Source organism: Lolium rigidum, chromosome 2 (assembly GCF_022539505.1).
Source record: "Lolium rigidum isolate FL_2022 chromosome 2, APGP_CSIRO_Lrig_0.1, whole genome shotgun sequence".
In the NCBI taxonomy this organism is placed as follows: Eukaryota; Viridiplantae; Streptophyta; class Magnoliopsida; order Poales; family Poaceae; genus Lolium; species Lolium rigidum.
The window spans coordinates 223300864-223322560 of record NC_061509.1 but is presented as its reverse complement, the minus strand read 5'-3'; positions in this window follow the sequence as shown (position 1 = coordinate 223322560).

Below are 21697 nucleotides of genomic sequence, written 5' to 3'. Positions count from 1 at the left end.
GTGAACGTCAATGGGGAAATCGGCCCTTTCTTCCAGAACGCGCGAGGGGTCAGGCAGGGAGACCCGCTGTCTCCCATCCTCTTTGACTTCATGGTCGACGCCTTGGCGGCCATGCTGTCGCGAGCTAAGGAGGCTGGACACATTTTGGGGCTGGTGCGGCACTTGATTCCTGGGGGAGTCACTCACCTGCAGTATGCAGACGACACTATGGTGATGATTGAGCCGTCAGATGAGGGTATTGCCAATCTAAAGCTCGTTTTGATTAGTTTTGAGCTGATGTCCGGCCTTAAGATCAATCTTGCTAAAAGTGAGGTTGTCGTGGTTGGGACCACGCCTCTGGAGCAGGAGCGGGTGGCTCGGCTCCTTAACTGCCGCTTGGGGAAATTCCCCATCAAGTACCTGGGTTTGCCTTTGAGCAACAAAAAGCTTCGCGCCTCGGACTGGGATTTCCTGACGTCGAAAGTGGCCAAACGGGTTGATCCTTGGCAGAGTATCTTTTTGGCTTCAGCGGGGCGTCTGGAGCTGACGAATTCTTGCTTGTCAAGCCTTCCGTTGTTTGCAATGAGCTTGTTCATGCTCTTTGACTCAACGCATGCGTCTTTTGACAAGGTTCGCTCCCGCTTCTTTTGGGAAGGGGTGGGGGATAAGCGTAAGTACCACATGGTTGATTGTGCAACGGTGTGCCGGCCTAAGGAGGTTGGGGGTTTGGGTATCCTCAACACTAGGCATATGAAAATTGCGCTTATGCTCAAATGGGTTTGGAAGCTCTACCACAATGCAGATGGGCTTTGGACTGATCTGATTAGAGCTAAGTACCTCGGGGAGCATGACCTCTTCTCGCCGTTGGTGCCTACCAAGGGATCGCAATTCTGGAACTCCATCCAGAGAGTCAAGTGGTATTTTAAGCTTGGCGCGAAGCATTGCGTTCGTAATGGGAAACAGACGTTCTTCTGGCTGGATTGGTGGCTGGGCACCGCTCCGCTCAGGGACAGGTACCCGGTGCTTTTCAGCTGTTGTGACTCACCGTTCATTACGGTGTTGGGGGCTAGGGATGGCCCGGGTTGGCGCTTGCGGTTTAGGCGTCCTTTTTCCCTCGCCGAGACGGTTGAATGGGACAATCTCACTAGGGAGCTATGACAAGGTATCAACTTGTCAATGCCTACGGGTTATAGGCTAGGGTTTAGTTAGAAGTAGAGGGCAAGTAGATCTTGAAGGTTTCAGCCGAAAAGTACTCGACGATTATGAAAACTAGGGTTTGTGAACAATGATTCGATGATCTCCTCGTCCCTCGACTCCCCCTTTATATAAGAGGTGGAGCCGAGGGTTTCGTTTTGTACAAGTTACGAGTCCGGGACGGTTTCTAACTCATCCCGCCGGATTACAAACAACACTTCCTATTACAACTCTACTTTCCTTAATATATCTTGGGCTCTCGAACCTTCTTATTCTTCGGGTAGTGGGCCTTCATTAAACCCCGGGTACTATCTTTGGCAGGCCCATTTGGGATGCCTATGTCAATAGCCCCCGAGATTTTGCTTGAATCGTAGAGTCAGGGAAAATCTCCACTGTTTATTTTTATTCGACAATTTAAACTTTTCTATATTTCTTTATATAAATTTCTTATTTTGTACAGGGATATTGGTAGTTGGGGCTAGTTCATCTGACGGATCAGGTACTAGTTAACTGCTCTAGTGGCAATCCGCAAAAACCTACTTCAAGATCACGTCCCTGGACATGATCTCGGGATACTGGTGCAAACTTCGACAGGTGCCGCTTAAGGTCTTACCATTCTGTCGAGTCCCAGTCAATTTTATCGAGTACCTAACGCGTCCGTTAGGATTTTTCTTCGTATCTGTTGATACGGATAAAAGTAGCAGAGCGCAGTCTTCGGCGATGCCACGCCCAGCAGAACGGATCTGGGGTCTTACCTTCGCAAATTTGCGGCATTCGGAAATTGATCGCAACTTTGGCGTTCCGAGAATATATTGTCGAGTGCTTTTCCGGCTGTTGGAATGGCACATTTTATCGAGTCAAATATGACTTATATTAATCTCCCGATGGGAGTATATGTAGAGTTAATTATAACTCGAAATATACTCTCTTGCTTTTCTATCTTTCTTTCTTTTCCTTTTTAAATTTCATCGGGCACGCGAACAGCGTTCCCGATGGGAGTAGCCCCCGAGGCTACAGCCAAGAACTTGTGCTTGCTTGTAGGCTCAACATTTTAGTCCGCCTTGTCGCTATATTGCCATTATTTCCCGATATTCTCTCTTTTCTCTTTTTTTTTTCTCTCGGGTGCGCGAACAGCGCTCCCGATGGGAGTAGCCCCCGAGGCTACAGCCAAGAACTTGTGCTTGGTTGTAGGCTCCCGCAATTTCTATATTGCCATAGTCGAAATTTTACTTTTATCAAAGTAGCCCCCGAGCATTTGGGCAAAAACTTGTTTCTGACCAAAGGCTCCCGAAGTATTCAAATAACTTCTCCTGTCGCCATTCTCCTTTTATTTTTCTTGTCGACATACTTTCCTTCGTCAAATTCACTTCAGCTCTATTAATAGTCTGGATTTTTCTGCCTTGTGGGTCCATTGTTCCCACCACGTTGACACGTCGTGCAAGTGGGGGACACACGTCCTCCGCTTTTCCTGGCGCACGTACGGTAACGCCTGTGCTGTTCCACCTTAGTAAAAATACCTTTTTACCCTCCTATCTACTAGATCTTTTTCCACCACATGATTTCTTCATCCAACGGTTCATTACTTCTCCCGAAGCCTATATAAACCTTTCTTCAACCTCGGTTCTCTCCTTCGCTTGCGCCGCACATCTGCTCCCCTCTGCAAAAACTTCCCTTGCGCCCAACTCTGTGTGATCTTCCGCACGCACGAGCATTGCTTTTCCCAGTGCTGTTGATGCCACCGCGCACTCGACTCACTCGTCACAGTACTCCAGAATCCAAGATGGCCGCTGAAGATCTTGAGTGGGAGAGATCTAAAATCTCCAACCAAGACGTCAACATGCTGAAGAGGCTTGGGTTGATGAAGAAGGAAGACGCCATTCGTTTTCCCAGCGAAGAAAGCTACCCCAACCCTCCAATGGAGTACCGGGTTAGTTTTGTTGATCATCTCATTCGCGGCCTTTCTCCCCCAATTCACGATTTCCTCCGCGGCCTTCTCTTTGTCTACGGGATTCAGCTGCACCAGCTGACCCCCAATTCCATCCTTCATATTTCTATTTTCATCACCCTGTGCGAATGCTTCCTTGGAATCACTCCAAATTGGGTTCTTTGGAAACGCATTTTCTGCCTCCGCCGCAATGGCTCCCACAACGCCACTTATAACATAGGTGGTGTTGTTATTTGTGTCCGAACTGACGTTGATTACTTCGACGTCAAATTTCCTGATTCTGTCCAAGGATGGCGCAAAAGGTGGCTCTACATACACGAAGAAAGTGCCAACTCTGTAGAGCACAACATAGTCCCTTTTGACGGAAACGCCAAAATTCAACGCCGCCGCTCTTGGGATGCTGAAGCTTCCGAAGAAGAGAAAAGGCGACGAAGCGCTTATGTCTCGTATTCGTGAGCTTCAAAATACTCGAGGCAAAGAGCTTTACGGTGTTCAAATCACTGCCTACTTTCTTCGGATTAGAGTACAGCCTCTTCGGGCTCGCAAAAATCCCCTTTGGACGTATCTTTGGTGAAAATGACGCCAATAGGTTGTCGAAAGATCTTGTCTGTGAAGGACTTGGAAAAGCTTATTCGAAGAATTTCCTCGCTGAGCAAGAGGGATCCTATTCCGTCCTCTTGCCGCGTGGAACCATACAGCTCCACCAATCCTCTCCCCAAGGTATTTTGTCTTCTCGAATTTTTATCTTGTTCCGAACTTTTCCTGCATTTCATTGTTTTGATATCTATCTTATATTTCTTTTGTCGTTATATTTCTGCAGAACCATCCTACTATGGATTCTCTTCCTCCTCTTCCTGAAGGTGGAGATGTCGAGGAAAGGGCCGTTGTCACCGATGACAACCAGGAGGCCCCCTCTTTTGTGAATGAGCCCGCAGATTCTCGAAAATCTGCGGGATCTATTAAAAAGGATGCTGCTTCTGAAGGTACTACTTCAGCACAATCTCCTCCTCCTGCTGTTTCTCCGAAGAACAAAAGGAAAAGGAGTAATGTCGAAGATTCCGGGACCTCCCAACCCGAAGAAGTTGCTCCTTCACCGCGAAAGGCAGCATATGACCCATATCTCGAGAGTCTCATCAGTTCGTGAGTTCCCTGTCTTTTTCTTTTTCTTTTTTATTTTTCTGTTCGAAGAATTTTCTTTGCCTTGCTTTTTATGCTGCCACCTCTTTTTCTACAGTGATGATGACGAAGAAACACCAACTTTGGATGTGGCTGCTCGAACGAGTACGTCACGTACCCTAGTTATTTCAGAGCCGCGAGTTGAAGGAGAAGAATCCTCGCCTCCTCAACAAAACGTCGGCGTGTCTACTCCTCCTTCGAGCCCCCTTGTCCCTTCGCCAAAAAGGGCAAGGACTGAAGCGATTCCGGAGCCGAGTCTCCAATTGAGTAGCTCTTCTAACCCTTTTTTGGATGATGTAAGTTCTTCATACTTTTGTCACTGTCTATACTTCCGCTGCTAGCTTCTGAATGCCATTATATTTCTCTTATACCGAAATTTTCTTGCTTTGTCCCTCTCTCTTCTTAACAGCCCATGATCAAAGAACTTCTTCGCATCGGTGCTCAATTCATTGGGTATCGTGATAATGCCAACAAAACTGAAGGTGATGCCTTGCTGCTTTTACCATTACTCTGTCACTTCGTTGTTGTCGATATTTGAACGAAGTTTTGTCTCTCTTGGCAGAAAAAATGGCGGCTATTAACGAGCGTGCTAACACACTTGCTCAAAAACTAGAGCAAAGTGAAGAGGCTCGTAAGAAAGCCGAATTAGATGCTGTTAATGCTAGAGCAGAAGCTGACAAGGCCAAGACTGAAGCTGCTAGTGTCGAAGATCTTAGGAAGAGGCTTCACGCTGCCGAGACTTCGCTGAGCGAGCATATAACTGCACAATCTGCTCGCGAGGAAGCGATCCTTAAGCGTATAAAGACACAAAGTCGCCGCTTTCTCAGTAAGTATCTGAACCATTTCATATCCTTTGTGTTTTCTTTTTTGCACTCGTTTGTTGCTCAAGAAGTTTCTTTTTTGACAGATAGAACGGGTCAAGAGTTTGAACTTGAAGATCCCGACGATGATCCTCTTCTCGACGCCCTTTCTTTTCTCGAGTTTCATGGGTCAGAAGCACGCGAAGGCATTGATCGCGCTAAAGCAGGGCTGTCGCGGCTTTTTCCCTATTTCTTCCCAAAGAAAGAGGAACCCGCAACTTTCCTTAATCTGGCCAAATGCTTTGATCCTCCAGAAGATCTTGTGCTAAAGCTGCGTCATGAGAATATGAAGGTCGCCGTTGAAAATACTGTTGCTTTGGTTGCCGATAGCCAACAAACTATCGACTGGGCAAAAGTTGGCGACACTGAGCAGATAGAGCAATCGAAGTGGAAGTCGCTGATCAAGGCAGCTAAGCCCAATACGAAGAAAATCCTGGCCTATCTCGGGATCAAGCCGTCTTCGACTCCTAGCTCATCAAGGCCGGAGGTCTAGTTGAATGCCTCTTTGCTTTTTCTTTTTAGCGTACTTCTTCCTTTTGGCGTTGTCGCCGTAGTGTTCTTTGGCGATAACTGCTTCCGTAGGTCTGTAGGAGGTCCTTCTTTTGTAATAGACATGTATATATTATGGAATGAATGGAAACCTATCTTTACTCAGTGATTGATGTCGAAATATTTTCTTTTTTCCAGTTGATTTTTGACAATTATACGCCAGCTCCAGCTCCTGGTCCTTCCAATATCTCACCTTCTTCTCACTCAACGAGAGCTTTTGCTGGTACTACACCTGCCGAAGATTCTTTACCGCAAGAATTGGATGAACTTCGGCAACAACTTCAGTATGCGAAGAAGCAAACACTTGTGATGATGGAAAAGTCTCGCAAGTCATCTGAAGCCGAAAAAGTTGCACTTCAACAAGCTCACGAGGCCATGGCTGCCAGGGAGGTTGCTGCTTCCGAGGCTGAAAAAGCAACTACTCGAGAAAATTTCATGCTCGAAATACTGAATGAGGCCAGTGCAGATATGTCGGGTATGTTTGTTTCGTTCTCACTATCTTCCGTCTTCATTCTTCGTCTCTTGAAGTTTTCTATTTCTTTGTGTTCATAGGCTCCTTTACTGATACCGTGGCTGAAGAGGAAAGGGTAAATACTAGGACAAACCTTCTTGTTAACCTTTCCCTTGATCATGGCTCTCTGTTTTGGGCTACCCCAGAGAGGACCCGCCAAATTGTCAGATTTCAAGATCGCGCCTCCCAAACTCGCGACTTCCTTGACTTCTGTACTAAGACCTTGTCTATGGTTTATAATTCTATGTTTCCTCGAAACGTTCAACCAAAGACTCTTCTCGAGCTAATGGAAAAGTTTAAGGATGCGCACAGGATCCATGACTTTGTCAAAGCTCAACTGGTAGCTGGCGCTAGATTTGCTCTTATCATGCTTCAGATCTGCCACTCAAAGCTTGATCTGACCCAAGTTGTTGCGCGAGTCCATGAGAAGGTACGGCGCCGAAGAGTTGGTGTCGACCGTATTAACACGAAGGTTTCACCCATAGCTGAGGAAATGATTGAAGACCTTCTTCGGATGGATGCCGACTTTTTTGCAGATGGACATTATGCTGATTTTCTTGGTGCTGCTCCCGAAGAAGACAGGATTACCCTTGACAATATATTGAACCAAGACTAATTTTTCCTTTGGTAGCTAATTCTTCCTTGTAAATCGTGATTGTGATTATATTGTGAAGCGAACATCATATTTCTATATTTGTCTAGCCCCCGAGTGTTTTCGGTGACTATTCGCTGTATTTGTATAGTGCGAGGTTTTGAACCAAGGCAATAATATGTAATTTTGGCGAATATCAGCCCCCGAGCTTTTTATTTAGTACTATTTTGTATTTTTATTGACTCACGAGGTATTTTAATACCAAGGCGAGGATTTTCTTTATGCGAGGAACTATATTGAGATTCGTCGGGTTGGAGACTTGAGCATGTCGAGAAAGAAAAGTTATATTGACACTATCTTTATTATATTGCAGCACCACGAGCCCGCCTCATTAAAAACCTTTCCCGGCCCCACTCGGTGCCCCGAAAAAGGAAAAGAGTGCGTCTGAAAACTCATGGGCGTTTCAGTACATTGAAGTTTTACAAGGACTATATTTTAGCTCTAGGCGTAGAACCGCCTGAGTTGCGCCACGTTCCGGGGGTTTTGCTCCTCCACCCCTGTCTTCTTGTCCTTTATCCTGTATGCTCCTCCTCCGATTACTTCCGTGACGATATAGGGACCAAGCCATGGTGACTCGAGTTTTTCATGACTTTTTTGCGTGAGCCTAAGAACTAAGTCTCCCACTTGGAAGGATCTTGGCCGCAAACGTCGACTATGGTAATTCTTCAGGTCCTGTTGGTATTTGGTTACCCTTGATAATACTTCGTCTCGAGCTTCGTCGAGTGCGTCTACGTCGTCTTCCAATGCTGTCCTTGAAGCTTCTTCATTATACCCTGTGACTCTAGGGGAGTCGTGCTCTATTTCTATTGGTAGTACTGCCTCCGCTCCATGGACCAGGAAAAACGGGGTTTCTTGTGTCGCTGTATTTGGTGTTGTTCGGATGCTCCACAACACACTTGGTAATTCTTCAGGCCAGGTATGTCGAGCTTTTTCTAATGGTCCCAACAGACGTTTCTTGATGCCATTGCGAGATGATGCCATTGGCTTTCTCGACCTGCCCGTTGGTTTGAGGATGTGCAAGCGACGCAAAGTGCAGCTTGATACCCACTTCTTTGCAGTAATCTTTGAATTCGTGGGATGTAAAGTTACTGCCATTGTCCGTGACGATGCTATGAGGCACTCCAAATCTGAAGACAAGGCCTTTTATGAATTTTACTGCGGATGCTCCATGCGGCGAATTTATCGGCTTCGCTTCTATCCACTTTGTAAATTTGTCGACAACTACTAGCATGTATTCCTTTCCTCCTGGCCATGATTTGTGTAACTTGCCCACCATATCGAGTCCCCATTGTGCAAAGGGCCACGACAATGGTATTGGTGCTAGTTCTGCTGCTGGAGAGTGAGGTTTTGCGGCGAACCTTTGACACGCATCGCAAGTCCTTACTATTTCTTTGGCGTCCTCGATTGCTGTCAACCAGTAGAACCCTGCCCGAAAAACCTTGGCTGCGATGGCTCGACTACTCGCGTGGTGGACGCATATTCCTTCGTGTACATCCTTCAGAATTACTCTTCCTTCTTCGGGTGTTACACACCTTTGCGAACGCCTGAAATACTTCGCTTGTACGGTTCTCCTTTGATCACCGTGAAAGCTTTAGACCGTCGAATTACTCGCCTTGCTTCAACTGGATCGTCGGGTATTTCTTTCCTGAGGATGTATGATATATATGCTTGCATCCAAGGAACCTGTGCCATCATCACAAGTTCTTGTTCCTCTTCCTTGTCCGTGGTTTCTGTGAGGGGTGTCGAAGTTTTTTCTTTTTTCTGCACCTTTTTTGGCTTTGTAGATCTCTCCGATATTTCTTCCCAAAACACTCCTGGTGGGACTGGGAGGCACTGCGACCCGATGTTTGCAAGGACGTCAGCTTCATCGTTGCTCAATCTACTGATGTGGTTTACCTCGCATCCATCAAATAGCTTCTCGAGTTCATTGTACACCTCCTTGTACGCTACCATGCTATCATTGACTGCATCACATTGGTTCATAACTTGCTGGGCCACCAATTGTGAGTCGCCAAAGATTTTTAGTCGAGTTGCGCCGCATGCTTTCGCCATCTTCATCCCGTGTATGAGGGCTTCATATTCTGCTTCATTGTTGGATGCGTTAGGAAACGTCATCCGAAGGATGTACTTCAATTTGTCGCCTTCAGGTGATATAAGTACTACTCCTGCGCCAGCTCCTTCTATTCTCTTGGACCCGTCGAAATTCATGGTCCAGGTTCTCGACAAGTCTGGGGTCCTGTGTTTTGCAGTTCCATCCACTCTGCGATGAAGTCCGGCAAAACTTGCGACTTGATTGCTTTTCTTTTTTCATACGTGATGTCCCGAGGGGAAAGTTCTATTCCCCAAAGGGAGACACGACCCGTAGCTTCTGGGTTGTTCAGTATATTTGACAGAGGAGCCTCATTGACCACTATGATCGGGTGTGCCGAAAAATAGTGGCGCAATTTTCGTGCTGTTGTGAACACTCCGTATGCTAGCTTTTGGTATTGAGGGTACCTTTGTTTTGACGGCGATAAAACTTCGTCGACGAAGTAACGCGGCCTCTGTACGCCGTGGAGTTTTCCTTCTTCTTCTCTTTCGACAACTACCGCCGTGCTCACCACTTGGGGCGTGGCTGCGATATATAACAGGAGAGGTTCCTTTTCCTTCGGCGCCACCAAAATTGGTGGTGTCGAGATTTTGCGCTTCAAATCTTCGAAGGCTCTGTCGGCTTCTTCGTTCCACTGGAATTTGTCTCCTTGCTTTATCAAAGCATAGAATGGTAACGCTTTTCTCCTAGCCTGGCGACGAATCTGCTCAAAGTTGCGACTCGCCCAGTTAGCTGTTGTATCTCTTTCAACTTTGTTGGCTTTCTCATTGTTACAATAGCTTGTATTTTATCGGGATTTGCTTCAATCCCTCTTGCTGAGACTAGAAACCCCAAGAGTTCTCCTGCTGGGACGCCAAAGGAACACTTCGTCGGGTTCAACTTCAGGCAGAATTTGTTGAGGTTGTCGAACGTTTCCTTGAGGTCCTCAATCAGCGTTGTCCCCTCTTTTGATGTTATGACGACATCGTCGATGTATACTTGCACGTTTTTCCCAATCTGTGTCGCCAAACACTTCTGCATCATCCTCTGATATGTTGCTCCCGCGTTTTTTTAGACCAAAGGGCATTGTTCTGTAACAAAACACGCCATAAGGTGTAATGAACGCGGTCTTTACTTCATCTTCTTCTTTCAACCTGATCTGGTTATAACCAGAATACGCGTCCAGGAAGGAAAGACGTTCGCATCCAGCCGTGGAGTCGATAATTTGATCGATCCTTGGGAGGGGAAAGTGATCCTTTGGACAATGTTTATTGAGACACGTAAAGTCGACGCACATGCGAAGGACCTTAGTGTTTTTCTTTGGCACCATCACGGGATTTGCTACCCATGTGGCTTCGTGAATATCTCTTTGATAAAACCAGCTTCTTGTAGTCGATTGATTTACGACGAGCATAGCTTTGCGGTTTGGTTTCGAAAAACGCCGCAAAGGTTGTTTGATTGGTCTCGCTGATGGATCCAAATTTAGGTGGTGCTCGGCAAGTTCCCTGGGTACTCCTGGCATGTCAGCTGGACACCATGCGAAGATTTTCCAGTTCTCACGGAGGAACTCGACGAGCGCGCTTTCCTATGCGATATCCATGTTGTTTGCGATAGATGTCGTCTTTTTCGGGTCTGTCGGGTGAATCCGCACCTCCTTAGAATTTTTCTCTGTATTGAAAGTTGATTCTTTATTTGGCCTTCCAACGTACGGCGGTACGTCGTAATCAGTCATACTTTTTGACGCCAAATACTCAGCTTGCATCCCGAAAGTTTCTGATAACCGATGAAAATCCTTGTCGCACTTATCAGCTAAGGCGAAGCTTCCTTTGACTGTGATTGGTCCCTTTGGTCCGGGCAATCTCCACAACAGGTATGTATAGTGTGGTACTGCCATAAATCTAGCATATGCTTGGTCGTCCCAACAAAGCGTGATACTTGCGATGGAAAATCCACGACTTCAAACTCCAGTTTCTCGATTCTATAATTTTCTCGGGTTCCAAAGCTGAACGTCGAGGTTGATCTTCCCCGATGGGTAACTTGGTTTCTCCGGTGTGATGCCGTGGCACCTTGTGTCTGTTGGCTTCAAGTTTGCTAAGGATATGTTCATCTTCCTCAATGTATCTGCATACATAAGGTTTAAGCTGCTGCCACCATCTATGAATACTCGAGAAACATCAAATCCCGCAATAACTGCTGGCAGAATAAGTGCTGATTGCCCCGGTCGAGGAACTTGCTGCGGATGATCCGCTATGGTGAAGCCGATGTCTTGCCCTGACCAATTGAGGTACTCAACTGTTGGTGGAGGCATTTTCTCTGCCATGAACACCTGTCTCGAGATTACTTTTCGAGTTACGTTGGACGGCCTTCCCTTCGAATCATCGACACCGCTCCGTTTGAGTTAGGATCGACATAAGGTGGTGGTGGAGGTGCTGCCGCTATTCCGAGCTGATGCCGATTGTCGTCACGTAATCGCGGGAGGTGGTGGTAGGTGAACTTCGCTCCTGGGCTCCCGAGGATTTCTCCGTGCTTGCTCGAGCGTGAGCGTTTTCTGCATATCTGAACATTGCCTGAAAATTTCGACAGTCTTTCTGCAGGTGCCATGACTGTCTTTTCCCGTTGCTGTCGAGGAAAAAATGCATCTGGCACGGTCCGTTTAGCATTTCTTCGGGGGACACAAAAGGTCTTGGAAACCTTGACCCGCTATTTTGCCTGTTGCGGGAGTCGTCCCTATTATCGCTTCGCTGCTCATTGCTTCTCTGATAATCATCTCTATTGTTTCCTCCTGTGCTTGCCCGAAATCCTGCCGAGATTTGCCCTGGGGCGTCATAGTTCGGATACTGCCGAGGAAATCGTCGCCTCGATTGATAATTTCGACCACGGTCCTCCTCTGGCGACCTGTGCCGTTTATTGTGGACAGCGTCTTCTCCATCCGCCCATCTATTTGCTATCTCCATCAACGCGGATACTGTCTTTGGATTGGTCCTTCCCAAGTCCTCGACAAAATCTCCACGCCTAATTCCTGCGACAAACGCATCTATTGCTCTCTCGTCAGATATATTTTCTGCCGAGTTTTTTATGATGTTCCACCTTTGGATGTATTTTCTCATTGACTCGTCTGGCTTTTGTCGACATGCCCTCAGCTCTTCTAATGACGCAGGTTTTTTGCACGTGGACCTGAAGTTCTTGACGAATACATCCTCGAAACTTTCCCAGCTGTCGATAGATCCTGGTGGAAGCTTTTTGATCCAAGATCGTGCGGCTCCACTTAAGTGCACCTGAATACTTTGCATGGCTGTTGCCCTAGTTCCTCCAGTTAACTTCACCGTCTCGAGGTAATCAACTAGCCAATCCTCTGGATCTTGCAAGCCGTCGAATTTTTTGAAGTGATCAGGCAACTTAAATCCCGAAGGGACTCGAGTTTTTCGTACTCTCCTTGTGAAGCACGGCAGGCCGCACATATCCTCGTCGTTTAGTTCTGGAGATTGTCGATGTTCCCTTCTTTCTTACCGTGCTCTGTCTACCCTTGCTTGTGCTGTCGTGTCTCTTGCTCCACTTGGTCCTTCGACGTTTGCTGCTGCTGCTGCCGCAGGTCGTGGACTATTTTGCCTTGCAGCTCCTTCTGGTGGTGTTGATACAAACGCCGTTCCCATGACTTCTTGTCCTGCTATCGCCATGTTGTACAAAGCCTCCCTTGGATCTCCTGGAGGTGGCCTGGATGCAAGGATAAAAGCTTGTGTCGCCATATACCCAGCTTCTGGTGTTTTAGGGATAATATTCCCTCTTGTGTCTATCGACATAAAAGACATGTCGAGATTTTGAACCAGGTACTCTCTTTCTCCTTCAGGTATGTGTTGCAATCTGGACCTTGCTCTGTTCCGAGCTTCTCTGTGACTATCTCCCGAGGTTCTAGATTGTCGACTTAGATCTGCCCTTCTTCTGCTGGATGCAGAAGCTGCTTCCTTTCTCCTGTTCAACTCAGCTGTCTCTTTTTCCAATTCTCTGGCAGCTCGTGCGAGCCTATATTGATAAGCTTGTAGTTCCTGGACTGTAGCAGTTGTCGTCATTGGCTCCGAACCATCTAAAGCTTTTGCAGCCCTATCCCAGGCCGTTTGTGGAAGTTGAACTCTGACACGTGGTGTGGGCCCGACATATTTAGTGCCCATACCTCTCCTTAGATCTGAGGGATCGACATAGGGATTACCCAAATCGTCGAAAGCCTCTGATGTTTCCTCCTGATTTTCAATGGCATAAATCTGATGATATTTTGTGCTCAGATCTATGTTGGGTTTGGTGACATCATTGTTGAGATTGATGAAGACCTTGCCCACTGTGATAGATTTGTCGATGAAGTCGTAACTGTCGACATCGCTTGAGCCATCGCTTATATATGAGTCCGCAGATGACTCAAATGACATGTCGCTGAAGATCTTGGCGAGTTTCTCTCTTGCTCTGATGCTGACGTAACGTGTTGCCGAAGTTTCTTCTTCTCCTGACTCGGTTGACGATGCATAGCTTGAAAAATCGGAATCGACCGTCGACGATCCCGACGAAATCGGAATTTCGACACGATACGATCCTTCCTTCCCGACGCGAAAGTGAAACTTTCCGAACGTCATCTCCATGGGCTCCGCCAGATACGCATATGCATCCAAACGGGAGGGTGGGTGAGGAACAAAATCAACAAGACCAGCAGCGATCTGTTTACCTCGATCCATTGTGTTGCTTCCGGTTGACGATGTCGAAGATCTTGAACGTGCCATCGAGATCAGATCCTTACGCCTCTAATTCCCACAGACGGCGCCAATTGACAAGGTATCAACTTGTCAATGCCTACGAGTTATAGGCTAGGGTTTAGTTAGAAGTAGAGGGCAAGTAGATCTCGAAGGTTTCAGCCGAAAAGTACTCGACGATTATGAAAACTAGGGTTTGTGAACAATGATTCGATGATCTCCTCGTCCCTCGACTCCCCCTTTATATAAGAGGTGGAGCCGAGGGTTTCGTTTTGTACAAGTTACGAGTCCGGGACGGTTTCTAACTCATCCCGCCGGATTACAAACAACACTTCCTATTACAACTCTACTTTCCTTAATATATCTTGGGCTCTCGAACCTTCTTATTCTTCGGGTAGTGGGCCTTCATTAAACCCCGGGTACTATCTTTGGCAGGCCCATTTGGGATGCCTATGTCAAGCTAGACTTCACCCAGGCCAGCGCTGATGACGACGTGGTTTCTTGGCGCTTGGAGGCTTCTGGCGATTTCTCTGCTAAGTCTCTGTACTGCCGGCTGTCGCAGGGCGCGGCGGTTACGCACTTTAGGGAAGTCTGGCGGACGAGGGTGCCACCAAGGATAAGGGTATTCTTGTGGCAACTCCTCTGGGGTAAACTGCCTTGCTCTATGCAGGTGGCCAAACGGAGAGGTCCGTCTAATGGGCTTTGTACTCTCTGTGGTGAGCCTGAGGACTGCGACCATATCTTCTTCAAATGTCCATTGGCTCGCTTCTTATGGGCGGGAGTTAGGGAGCTCCTGCATTGCTCCTGGAACCCTGCAGGGGCAGGCGATTTCCTTGCTATCTCTCATGGCTTGACCGGGGCGTATAGACGAGTAGTTTGGTTCTCCTTCGCGGCGTTAGCTTGGGCCTTATGGAATATTCGTAATAAGCTAACTATGGAATGCGTTCTTATTGGCAAACCAGCTGATGCCTTGTTCAAAATGATCATCTACATGCAGCAATGGAGGATGCTGGTGAAGTGGAAGGATAGAGGCCTCGTAGATGCGGCGATGGACTCTCTTAGGCGAATGCATGCGGACCTGGCGGTGCTGGCGGGCTCCTGATATCGCCTCGTTTTCATTTCTGCCTTGTACCAGGGGGATGGTGCTAGATGTTGTGCTGAACCTTTATCTTGTGTTGTTTACATCTTGAACCTTAGCTATTGTTAGGTCTGGGGACCTGTGTTTCGTTCTGTGCGGTGTGGGAGCGTTTGCTCGTTATGTATCCCGACTTTGTATGGTTCTGTTGGTGCTTTATTAATTTAAAGCAGGGCTGAGGCCTTCAGTTTAAAAAAAATACCAGCCTAGGGCATTTAATCTGTATCGAGGTATTTATACATGAGGCAGCGACTCTCTTTATAAAATATGTGTGTGTTCTCCAAATGTTCAATGAATCTATGATGATCTTGTACAGGGATTATTACGCAATTCTTCATTACAATGCACGTGATGCATCTGATTCAAGCTTATGTGGCGGGGATGATATTCAGGAAGCACATGTATGTTTCTTTCTGCATATAATGTGTATGTCAATGATTTATGGAGCATCTCACTATATTCTAAACTGCCATTGTTTTGCATTTGTAGCTTGACCAATGGCTGAGTACGCCCCACTCCTTTCAGGCTCTAGAGTTTAATTTTATCAACGAGAACCAAATCAGGCTCCATCTGTTCACGAGCAAGCAGAAAATTAACGAGACAAAAGATGCGAGCACTCTTGGTATGGCTAGCATATATCTCTGTTTGTAAATAATCTTATGTTAGCATCTATCTGATATCAATCGATCTTCTCAATTCAAGCAAAAAAAAAAAAGATATACAAGAATACAATTTTTCTATTCAAATAATTATGTAGATACACTTCTATGGAGGTTTTAATTAATTATTCAGATCGCTCCTTCTTTGACTGAAAGGGTTACGATTTTGTACGATTATAGCTGCCGTAGTAAGCTACATATTAAACATTAGTTATCTAATGTGCGTAAACAAACGAGATAATCAGTCAATCTTCACTTAGGTGAGGCTCTCCTTTAGGTTAATGACCAAAGATATGGGCACAACTCAAGCAATGTTTTTAGCAGCAGCCTACACCAATTTTCCTTTACTAATAAGACCTCTGCAAGACGTCAAACTGCTGTTCAAAGAATTTATCCAAAGAGAATAAAGGCTTCCAGATCATTATATCAGAGTAACTATAATGGAATCAACAGGTTAACTAAGGAGAACCCAAGACTCCAAGAGCAGTATTTTTTCTTCTTCAGATGGTCCGTAGAAAGTTTAGATTTGATTGACTATGTCTCAACTTAGTTATGTAATGCCTGTAACTATGTGATCTAACAACGATTTTCATAACATATGTGCAGGTCTGTTGTTTCTTGAGAGTAATAATCCCTATCATATCTTGAAGATAGGGGCGGAGCCAACTTACGAATAATGGGTGTACAGAGTACACCTGAAGTTACATTTTTACTCATATTTCTTATATTTATTTGATATATATTGCTCTGTATTTAAGTTAGATATAGTTATACAAGCTGCTGCCAAAAAATAATGGGCGTTCATTTGTACACACATTTACTGATCTGGCTCCGCTTATGCTTGAAGAGGTGGCATTCATGGTGTCACTCGTGCTATGATAGTGGTGTCCATCCATGGCAAGGTGCGCCTAGGTTGACTGCAAGCATGACAGTGTCGCTGGTCATTTGCATTCTACTGAGGATGGAGGTGAGACTTAAGTACCCTCTCTGATTGATGCTTACAACACTTGAGCACACTGGTTGCATGGTGGATGCATTGGGCTTTTTATTGTTTAGTAAACATCTTCTGTCTTGCAACGCCCTTCTTCCATTGTGGTGCACTGCTCCAAAGTCCAATTAAGATATGATGTGATGTTCTGGTTTAGTTTTCTTGACTTGTTGTCAGGTACAAAAGTATGAATCTGTTTAATTTATGGCTGGAAGGTGAAGAGGCATGCATGCGATAAAGATAGGATAATATCTCAATTATGTTGTTGAAAAAACAGAGGAGTACCATACTTAGGGGTAGAACTTTCAGTTTCTTATTTAGAGTGTGCACCTTAACCCTGAATGTGCCTCAAATTTTTGAAGTCTAACCATGTACTATTTCCTCATTTTTTAGACTATTTTTGTAGTCGCTGGTGAAAGTTCGTGTACATCTACCATGTACTATTTGCTACTATAAATATATGGGGTGTTGCCGCCATCACAGTCCTGAAATGGACACATCTCGCCTCGCCTCTACGCAGCCCCGATGAGGCTACCTCTGGTGGCCAGGTTATCCCCTCCTCTCCGCCTACAACTCGTCTCAGCCCCGACACCGGTGTAGTCCCACCAAGATCCGACGTCTTTGAACTGGGCGACGCGATCTGGAGGAGTAGAGCGTGTGGTGGAGGCAGTATCAGCCACTTGCAGGGAGGAAGAACACGTTGCCGCCGCAGCTATGAGGAGTAAGAGCATCTCCACTGGCGCGCCCCAAATAGTCGCCGGTGGGGGCGCCGGCACTGTCGTATGGGGGGCTCCGACATAGCATCCTCCATTTGGGGGACCTGCTCCCACACCGGCGCCCCCAGACAACAGCCGCGATAGATGATTTGAATTTGAAACTTAAACAAAAGCATAGATATTCACATAAGTTTTCGAATTTAAAGTGTGGGCCAACACAGGTCACCAAATTCGAATAGGTTTTCGAATATGAAGTTTGGGCCACCGAATCGCCGTTTAGTCCGGCTGCAAAAAACAACTTCGGCTTCCAAGCAAATGATCAGATGAACGGGGTCATGGGCAGCTCAACCTCGACGACTTTCTCATCATCGGCGAGCCTCGGCGGCAACTCCGTCACTGCAACAGGATCCATGATCGCGGGGGGAGGCATGAACGTCGACGGCGCCGGCGGAGACATGAACGTCAAGGGTGCCGGGGGAGACGCCAACGCAGCTCGCGCCGCCAGCACCTCTTGGCCGATGCGCTCACAGTACATCGCGTGCCACGCCCTCGCCAACGGGTCCATCTTCTCCATGTCGGCCAAAAGCTGCGTCGCTTCGTTGGTGGCCTTCATGGCAGCGGTGTGAGCTTCCATCTTTGCCGCCTCCACCTTCTCCCTCTCCAACCTGATCTTCATGTCTTGCTTGTCGAGGATTGCCTTCCACACGACAGCGGCCCTATCCGTCGCTTCCTTCTTCTCCATTGAGAAGGAGGATATCATCTTCTGGAGGGAGGCGTCCATGGCGGCCAATGTCACGGCCGCATTCCTCTCGCCCTTGGCCTTCTTGTTGCCAATGGGGCGCCCGGTGGAGGAGCCGGCTGGATCGACCGGCCCATCTTCCCCATCTTTGTTTAGGGTGTGGCGGATGTCATCCCATTTCTTGCAACCTTGTAGCTTGTTTAAGCAATGCATGAAGGGGAAATCTTTGTCCGCGTGTTTGAACTTGTACATCGCGAGGGCATCGAGCACCTAGCAGTACATGATGCAATAACAAGATATAGAACAATATGGATCATCAAATAGATACACTATGATGCATTATGAAATAGACATCACCAAATGGACGTAGATCATACCCAATCCACCATCGTCTTGCAGCTCTCCTTCCGGCCCTTAATGATGAGGATATCCCTACTACACTACTACCTCTGTCATTGCAAGATGAAGACGATGTTGCTGTGAAGCTCAAGTCCAATGAAGTCAGGATTGGACCAATGACAAGAGCTCGTGCGAAGCTACTAAAACAACATGTGAACTTGTTCCTAAATGATACTTTGATCAATGAGAACTTTATACTGCCTAAGTCCTTTTACTTATGCATGGTCAGGTACGAAGAGGGAGCAAGCATCGCACGAGGAGGAGAGGAGCACCTGGACGTGAAGCTGGACATGGAGCTGGACATGAAGCTGGACATGAAGACATCCCATGGACGCGCGAGGGAGGAGCGGGAGGCATGCATGAGGGAGGAGGAAGAAGCTGTCTAGGCTAGTGCCAGGCCCGGTCCGACAGGCCGCCACGCTGGCCGACCCCGTCACAGGCCCGGTCCATCCGGCCCCCACGCCAGGTGAGCCCGGTTCCGACCGGATCCTGCACCGGTGCCAACCGTAGGGGTGTGCAGTATGTCACCTCGGCGCCCCGGTCATGACCCGGTCCCAGGCCCGATCTAAACCGGACCGGCCGGTCCCAGGCCCGGTCGACCGGCCCCCACGTCGGCCGAGTCCGAGTCTGTCTCGACCAGATCCCGGTCTGGGTCGGTTTTCTATGTGTTTTATCGAACCCTGGTCGTCCTGAACCCCTATATAAGTGCCCAGGACGCCCCCAAATTAGGTTTAGACCACGTTTAAGATAAACCCTAGTTCATAGTTGATTGCTTTGCAACTCTATCGAATTTATACACCATATTGCATTGAATTGGTGTATACCCTAAAAGTCTTGTGTGATGTGATGTTCCATTGGGAATTAGACGGTTGCAACTTACCGCTTCGTGGTCGGCGGCTACGTGCGCAAGTGTGTGGAGTTGCGAATATCTTACAGGGTTGAGAGCTGTTGCATTGGCGACAGGGACCAATCGAGAGACTTCATTGCATCATACAAGTTATCATCCACTTCGTCTTCAAGTTATCTCCGTTGTGTTCATCCTGTGATCATCATCACCACCGTGCTTACTGAGAAGATCAGGCAACCCCATATCATCTTGGTATCATATTTCAGTGTTTCCTCGGTAAGCCATCCACAATCCACCCCATAGTTGAGTTGTGAGTGTTTCCTATCCAGAAAAAGCCATAAAAAGTTAGGGTTAGGGTTTGCCATAGCCTTAGTTTGCACTAATTTCGATTTTTAGTTGCTTTTCGTAGTTGTTTTTGCGTATCGTTTTCTTCCATCTAGTATTGTTAGGGTTTGTGTTTCCGCTATCATCTAGTTTCAGTTTTTGTTACTCCGAGTCCACATAGCGTACAGTGCGCTTGTCCCAACCATAGACACAGCCTTTCGATATAAGTGACTAGGAGCTTCCCCAGAAGAGACTAGTTTTACCGCTCGACTGGCTCCTCGTTAGGGTTTTGGTGCTTTGAAATTTTTGTTGGCCGTGTTATCAAGGAGTTGAGTCATAAAAATAAAAAAAAGGCAAAATAGAAAAGAAGCAAAAAAGAGCTACATAGCTGCGTGTGTGATACAAAAGAAAATCCAAAAATAAAAAGTGAAGTGCTAGTAAATTTCAAGTGAAGGCCTAGTTTACTTTTCTGCACCTGTAGTTGAGCAATCTTGTGCCTGTTTCGTTGAACTTTGCTAGTGTCTATCCAGTGCATTGCAACCTTTTCATCCATATAGTTGCATTGCCACATTTATCGCCTTGTGTGAGTATCATTGGTTATCTACGGTCAAGGCTAGATCTTGTTATTGGTGCAAATAGGTAGCCTACCTACAGCCCTACATATATCCTGCTTTGTCTTGTGATTGTTCTTATACCCTTGATATCCGCTTTGCTACATTCGTGCACTAATTGTCACTACAAGTGGTAAGCAACACTAATTCACTTTGGAGTGGTAAGATTTCATTTTCTTATCAGTTTTGAGTGAGTTGTGAGAGTACCACCATATATATTTGTTTTAGTGCACTAACCTACTAACCATGTCTTCTAGTGATGAGAAAATTGTTAACCCGAAAAACAAGGAGGCCGCCGATGTGATGACATGGAGGGAGTATGAAGCTCTTCGTAATGAGATGCGACGTGAATTCCGCACTCAGAACGATGAACTTAGGGGGACTGCTCAAGAGATCTCCTAGAAGCTGGATGCTACTAATGAGACCGCCACCACAATGCAAGATCAAATGACGGATATCCAGCGCAGTCTTCAAGTTTTGCAACTAGCTGTTGATAATCTCACCCAACAACAGCAACAAGAAGATGAAGACCCTGAGCTTCAGGATGAAGCACCTGGTGTTGGTCGTGGTGCTAGACGTGGTAACCAAGGTTGTGGCTTTGTTGAACTCAGAGCTCGTCGTGCTTATCCACAACAGCAAGACGATGGTTTGGGTAAGCCAAAGTTTTCCGTACCCAAATTTGAAGGAGGTGCTGATGTTGAAGAATACCTCACTTGGGAGCTGAAGATTGAGAAGTTGTGGCGCTTACATCACTATACTGAAGATAGGAAGGTTAAGCTTGCTTCTTCAGAATTTGATGGCTATGCATTGCGTTGGTGGTATGGAGTTACACGTACTCGTCAGGAAGATAACGAATTGCCAGTTCTTACATGGCGCGAGATGAAGGCCATTATGCAAGCTCGTTTCTTTCCCACTAACTATTTGCGATCTATATATGATAAGTTGACCCTATTGAGACAAGGTGTGAAGACTGTTGATACTTATTTCATGGAGATGGAGATGCTTATGCAGCGTGGCCGTGTCCGTGAGTCAATTCAGATGACAATGCAACGTTTTCTACATGGTTTGAAGTATGATATCAAAGGCATTGTTCGTCATCACAGTTACACTACAATGAATGAGTTGCTACATCATGCAAGAGAAGCCGAAGCACAGTTGGCTGAAGAAGCGCAAATCAAAGGTTGTGCTACGGGAGCTGGGCGCTACACGCCTAGGGCGCCCCCATCTACGGCGCCGGCTCCATCATCGCGCTCCGCACAGTTTCCTACTTCGTCTAGCAAGCCAGTTTCCAATGTGTCCAACACAAAGAGGCCCGATCCTGCTGCGAGTACAAATGGTTCTAGCATGTCTACTACGTGCAACCGTGATATGGCTTGTCATACATGTGGTGGCAAGGGTCACTTCAAGAGAGATTGTCCGAACCACAAAGTCATGATTATCAATGAGGACAATGAGTATGAGACTGGAGATGATGTTGATCCATATGCTCCAGAAGATGATGACTATGACTGTGATGGTGTAGATGCTTATCCGTCTGAAGCTCGCACTATTGTTGTGTCTCAATGTGCTCTTAATGTGTTGCCAAGTGCATCTACTCAACGCTGCAATTTGTTCC